This window comes from Hypanus sabinus, unplaced genomic scaffold, assembly GCF_030144855.1.
Source record: "Hypanus sabinus isolate sHypSab1 unplaced genomic scaffold, sHypSab1.hap1 scaffold_1481, whole genome shotgun sequence".
In the NCBI taxonomy this organism is placed as follows: Eukaryota; Metazoa; Chordata; class Chondrichthyes; order Myliobatiformes; family Dasyatidae; genus Hypanus; species Hypanus sabinus.
The window spans coordinates 86,010-92,009 of record NW_026779555.1 but is presented as its reverse complement, the minus strand read 5'-3'; the positions used below and the strand labels follow the sequence as shown (position 1 = coordinate 92,009).

The following is a 6,000-nucleotide window of genomic DNA, read 5'->3' as shown; positions in this document are numbered from 1 at the left end:
CACGAATCCAGGATAATCGCGAATTCCCTTCTGGACCTATGCCAGACCACCTGTCACAAGAATATTTGCATCCTCAAACACAGCAGCTCTATCCCCGAAAGTAAATTAATCTGCCAACTGTTGAACAGCAGAAAGGTAAGGTAAAATTCCCCATTCCCCAGCTCCTACTCTCAAGGAAGGAAAGAGAGAGAGAGAGAGAGAGAGAGAGAGAGAGAGAGAGAGAGAGAGAGAGAGAGAGAGAGAGAGAGAGAGAGAGAGAGAGAGAGAGAGAGAGAGAGAGAGAGAGAGAGAACATGAACCACTGGACGGTCCGAACAATCACGACCTGGGTCAGAGACAGTTTGAAATCAGAGACAGTTTGAAACTCCGTTCACATTGTTCCATCACACAGCCCCGGGGTCAGACCCAGAGTGAAGATCTCGCCCCGAGGTCAGGCACAGAGTGTAACTTCCTCCAGACCATCCCATACCACACTCCCGTACTCCCGTAGTCGCACGGAGTGAAGCTCCCTCCACAAACTGCCTGAACGGCGTTCTCAAGGAAATTAGTGGGCAATAATAGAGCACACGGTTTTGGGGGTAAAGTACCAACATAGATATAAAATTGGTTTGCTGACAGGAAACAAAGAGTAGGGATTAACGGGTCATTTTCAGAATGGCAAACTGTGACTAGAGGGGTACTGCAAGGCTCTGTGCAGGTTCGCAGCTATTTACAATATACATTAACGATTCAGATGAAGGGATTAAAAGTAACATTAGCACATTTGCAGATAACACTAAGTTGGGTGGCAGTGTGAAATATGAGGAGGATGTTAGAAGAATGCAGGGTGATTTGGACAGGTTGGGTGTGTGGGTAGTTGCATGGCGGATGCAGTATAATGTGGATACAGGTGAGGTTATCCTATTCGGTGGCAAGATCAGGAAGACAGATTACGATCTAAATGGTGTCAAGTTAGGAAAAAGGGAAAAAGGAAATCGAGGTGTTCTTATTTATCAGACACGGAAAATAATCATGCAGGTACAGCAGGCTGTGAATAAAGCTAATGGCATGGTGGCCTTCATAACAAGGGGAGGTGAGTATAGGAGCAAAGTGGTCCTTCTGCAGTTGCAGGGGCGCTGGTGAAACCGCACCTAAGCATTGTGTTCAGTTTTGGTCTCCAAGTTTGGGGAAGGACATTATTTCTATTGAGGGAGTGAAGCTTAGGTTCACGAGGTTGATTTCCGGGTTTGCGGGACTGTCGTATGTTGAAAGACTGGAGCGAATGGGCTTGTATACCCTCTCATTTAGAAGGATGAGAGTGGATCTGATTGATGCAGGAAACATGTTCCCGATATTGGGATAGTCCAGAACCATAGGTCACAGCATAAGAATAAGGGTTAGACCATTTAGAACTTAGGTCAGAAAAAAACCTTTTCATCCAGAGAATTGTGAATCGATAAAATGTTCTGCCGCAGAATGCAGTGGAGCCCAATTCTCTGTATGCTTTCAAGAAAGAGTTAGACAGAGCTCTTAAAATAGCGGAGTCAAGGGATATGAGGAGAAGGGAGGGACAGGTTATTGATTGTGGATGATCAGCCTGGATCACATTGAATGGCGGTGCAGGCTGGAAGAGACGAATGGCCTACTCCTGCACCTATTGTCTATTGACTATTGTCTGATTCTAGAGGAACAGAGCATAGGAGCAGGGATGTAATGTTGAGGCTCTACAAGACACTGGTAAGTACACACTTGGAGTACTCTGTGCAATTTTAGGCTCCTTATTTAAGAAAGGATGTGCTGACGTTGGAGATGGTTCAGAGAACATTCACTAGAATGAGTCCGGGAATGAGAGGGTTAACATATCAGGAACGTTGACCGCTCTTGGTCTGTACTCCTTGGGATTTAGAAGAATGAGCGGGGTTCTCATAGAAACATTTCGAATGTTGAAAGGCATGGACAGAGTGGATGTGGCAAAGTTTTTTTTCCCATGGTGGGAATCTATTACGAATGGGAATGATTGAAGGATTGACGGGCGCCCATTCAGAACAGAGATGCGAAGAATTTTTTTTAGCCAGAGGGTGGAATTTGTTGCCACGGCCGGCAGTGGAGGCCAAGTCATTGGGTGTATTTAAGGCAGAGATTGATAGGTATCTGAGTAGCCAGGGCATCAAAGGTTATAGTGAGAAGGCGGGGGAGGGGGCATAAAAGGGTGAATGGATCAGTTCATGATAAAATGGCGGAGCAGGTTCGATGGGCCGAATGACAGACCTCTGCTCCTATGGCTTATTGTCTTATGGTCTTAAGTGCATCCAGCTGTAGCTTCTAACACTCCGCGTTGAGGAGTTGGAAATGTAACTGATGAACTCAGGGTCATTCGGGAAGCCGAGGGTATGATAGGGAGGTCATATTTAGAGAAAGTTAACCTGCACTGTAATTCGAAAACAATCGGAAACACTTCACCCCGAATGTATCACACCCTCCCTCTGCAAAATCACTCCACAAATCTGTCAAACTCTCCCTCTCCTACACTTTTTCCCATCACGTAACACACTGTCTCCAGTACACCATTCCCTCCTCCGTCACCAATCACTCGCTTACATGCAACCCCGTCTCCGTGATCCAAACCCCCTCCTGCACACTTCGCCAACTTCAACATCCCGTACGTAACTGTACACCCCTCCCCCGTCTCCATGATCCAAACCCCCTCCTGCACACTTCGCCAACTTCAACATCCCGTACGTAACTGTACACCCCTCCCCCGTCTCCGTGATCCAAACCCCCTCCTGCACACTTCGCCAACTTCAACATCCCGTACGTAACCATACACCCCTCCCCCGTCTCGGTGATCCACACCCCCTCCTGCACACTTCGCCAACTTCAACATCCCGTACGTAACCATACACCCCTCCCCCGTCTCGGTGATCCACACCACTTGCATCAGTGTTTGCATTCTCACCACCCTTTCCCTGGCCTCCTCTCTCCTCCCCTTCCTTCCGCTAACGGCAGCACACAGTCCGCTCACACAGACACACCATCTCCGAGTGACACACACAGTTCAAGACTACTGGAAAGCCAAAAGGTTGTGTATTGGTGAGTGGGGAAACCGGAGGAGGGGTTTCGTTCTTTTTCTGATTCTAGTAGGGTGTGCTGCGAGGTACTTCACATGTCTGACCCCAAGAGTGAGATGGGATAATATTTAGAGAGCTTCGCGGCTTATCGGACCATGGTAGTGTGTGCTGGGACGGTGTGGACGGAGGTTCACGCCATATAAGATCCCCGTGTGTGTGTTGGGACAATCTGGAGGGAGCTACTTTCTGTGTCTGACCCCGGCAGTGTTTTTATGGGTCGTTGCGGAGGGAGCGTTACTCAGTGTATATTTCCAGGAGTGTGCGATGGGATTTTATGGAGGGATTCTTGCTCTGTCTGTGACTCCTGTTCATGGGTCAGTGGATTTCGGCGTGTAACCAGACTCCGATCAGAGATAGGGAGCAAGAAATTTGTAAATCGCATCTTTTGCTCAAACGGCTGCAATCTGAACACCCTTTCTGTGGCCTCACTCTCCTCGACTTCCTTCCCCTTTTCTCCACACACCATTCCTTCTCTATGATTCTTGTGAGAGAGTGAGCAGCATATATGTACAAATGTAATGGGTATGTTTGGGAAGATGGTTTTGCAAAGTGAGGTCAGGGCTATTAAATTAAAGGACAGGACCACTACCCGTCACAGTGTGTCCAGACATAGGAAGACCATACAGATTAGCACGTGGTGTACATGGGAGGGCTCCAAAATTTGGAAACATTGTATTTTTTTCCAAGAAAGGTGTGATCTGTATAGATGAGATGGAAAACTATTTACATTGCAACTGGGAAAAAAAAACTGATATCCCAGCGGGAAGGTTTGTCAGTACTGTGCCTGAGAGTTTTTGGGAGAGTTGTTGAATTCGAGTTGCAGGGGGACGTGAGTCTGAGCTCCTGAGCAAACAGCGGAGTCGATATGGAGACAGACGTTGGTAAGACAGATAGCAAGAGTTTATGCATAATGCGACTGGTGCCCTGAGCTCAGTATGTTTCACTTCAGGAAATGTTAAAGAACGGCGGGTGGCTGAGATGAGGGAATGATTCAAAACTGTGAATTATGACATTGCAGCCATTGCTGAGAATTGGGTGTAGGAGGAGCAAGCAGGAGAACACTATATTTCGTGTTTCCCTATTTTTAGTCATGAGAAAGCTGAAGGAATTGAAGGAGGCGTGGTGACATTACTAGGCTGAGAAAAGTGTTACCTCAGTGGACAGCAGGACTGGCATTAAAATTCCTCTAAGTGAGGCTTTCTGTGTGGAAATGACGAATCATAAATGTATGGCCATGTTACAACAAAGAACATAGAATGGTACAGCACAGTATGGGCCCTTCGGCCCACGATGTTGTGCCTACTCCTAAACCCTGCCACACATATAAACCACCATCTTAAATTCTTCCAAATACCTGTCGAGTAGTCTGTTAAATTTCACAAGTGTACCTGCCTCCACCAGTGACTCAGGCAGTGCATTCCACGCACCAACAATTCTATGAATGAAAACCTTCGTCTACTATCCCCCTTGAACTTCCCTCCCTTTACCTTAAAGCCACGTCCTCTTGTACTGAACAGTGGTGTCCTGGGGAAGAGACGCTGGCTGCCCACTCTGTCTATTCCTCTTAATATCTTGTATACCTCTATCATGTCTGCTCTCATCCTGCTTCTCTGCAAAGACTAAAGCCCGATCTCCCTTAATCTCTGATCAGAATGCATACTCTCTAAACCAGACAGCATCCTGGTAAATCTACTCTGTACCCTTTCCAATGTTTCCACATCCTTCCTCTAGTGAGGAGACCAGAACTGGACACAGTACTCCAAGTGTGGCCTAACCAGGGTTTTATAGAGCTGCATCATTACATCGCGATACTACACCTCCAGACCCTCGACTTATGAAAGCTAGCACTCCATAAGCTTTCTTAACTACCCTATCAATCAGTGAGACAACTGTCAGGAATCTGTGGACATGCACCCACTGATTCCTCTGCTCTTCCACACTACCAAGTAACCTGTCATTTACTTTCTCCTCTGCCTTGGAGTTTGTCCGTCCAAAGTTTATCACCTCACACTTCTCCGAGTTGAACGCATATGCCACTTTCCACTGGGAAATCAATACACAAGGGTATACGTCCTATCCAAACGACAGACAGGTGTGCAGAGTTGGTGTGGTGGCTCTGCTGGTAAGAAATGAAATTTTGTCCCTTGCGAGGGCTGACATAGAATCAGGAGATGTAGAGTCTGTATGGAGAGCACTGAGAAATTGTAAGTACAAAAAGACCCTAATGAGAGTTATCTACAGGCTCCCAAATAGTAGCCTGGATATAGGTTTGCAAGTTGAATTGAGAGCTAAAATTAGCATGTTGCAAAGGTAATGCTACGGTTGTAATGGGGGATTTCAATATGTAGGTAGTGTTACGTAACCCGTAACTGTGCGTCTTACCAGCAAAGATAGAAGTATCCGTTGCAGTCTGATGGTACTATTTTCAAACCAGTGTTTATTAGTAAAATATACAAATCAATATCAACAATGCAAATATACAGATAATACACGTTAGCAATACTAAACCTAAAAGTGTGCGTATAATAATGATCAATAATAAACAAGCTCTATCGGTGTCTAAGGGATAATGAATTATCATGGGAAAGTATGAAGTTCAGTTCAGTTCATGTAGCTGAGGTAGTTGTTGGTTCTTTTGTTGTAACCGTTGGAGGGGGAGAGAGAGAGACAGAGAGAGAGAGAGAGAGAGAGAGAGAGAGAGAGAGAGAGAGAGAGAGAGACAGAGAGAGAGAGAGAGAGAGAGAGAGACAGAGAGTAGGAGAGGGCGAGCAAACAGTGACAGCTACAGTCAGTCAAACCTTCCTTTACGTTCTTGATCCGTCGATGTGTTGTTATGACCATTCAGGTATAACCCCTCTCGCCTTTAGCTAGGCCGTTCTTCTATAGTATTCTA

The 6,000-nt window shown here is 46.2% G+C and overlaps 1 protein-coding gene across 1 annotated transcript in view; it reads left to right on the top strand.

The window, feature by feature from the left end:
• Nucleotides 1-2,987: 2,987 nt before the first annotated feature.
• Nucleotides 2,988-6,000, top strand: part of LOC132387017 (uncharacterized) — a 42,547-nt gene continuing 39,534 nt past the window's right edge. Inside the window, exon 1 of the mRNA XM_059959379.1 lies at nt 2,988-3,069. The gene's annotated coding sequence lies outside the window, so the exon portion shown is untranslated. The remainder of the gene's footprint in view (nt 3,070-6,000) is intronic.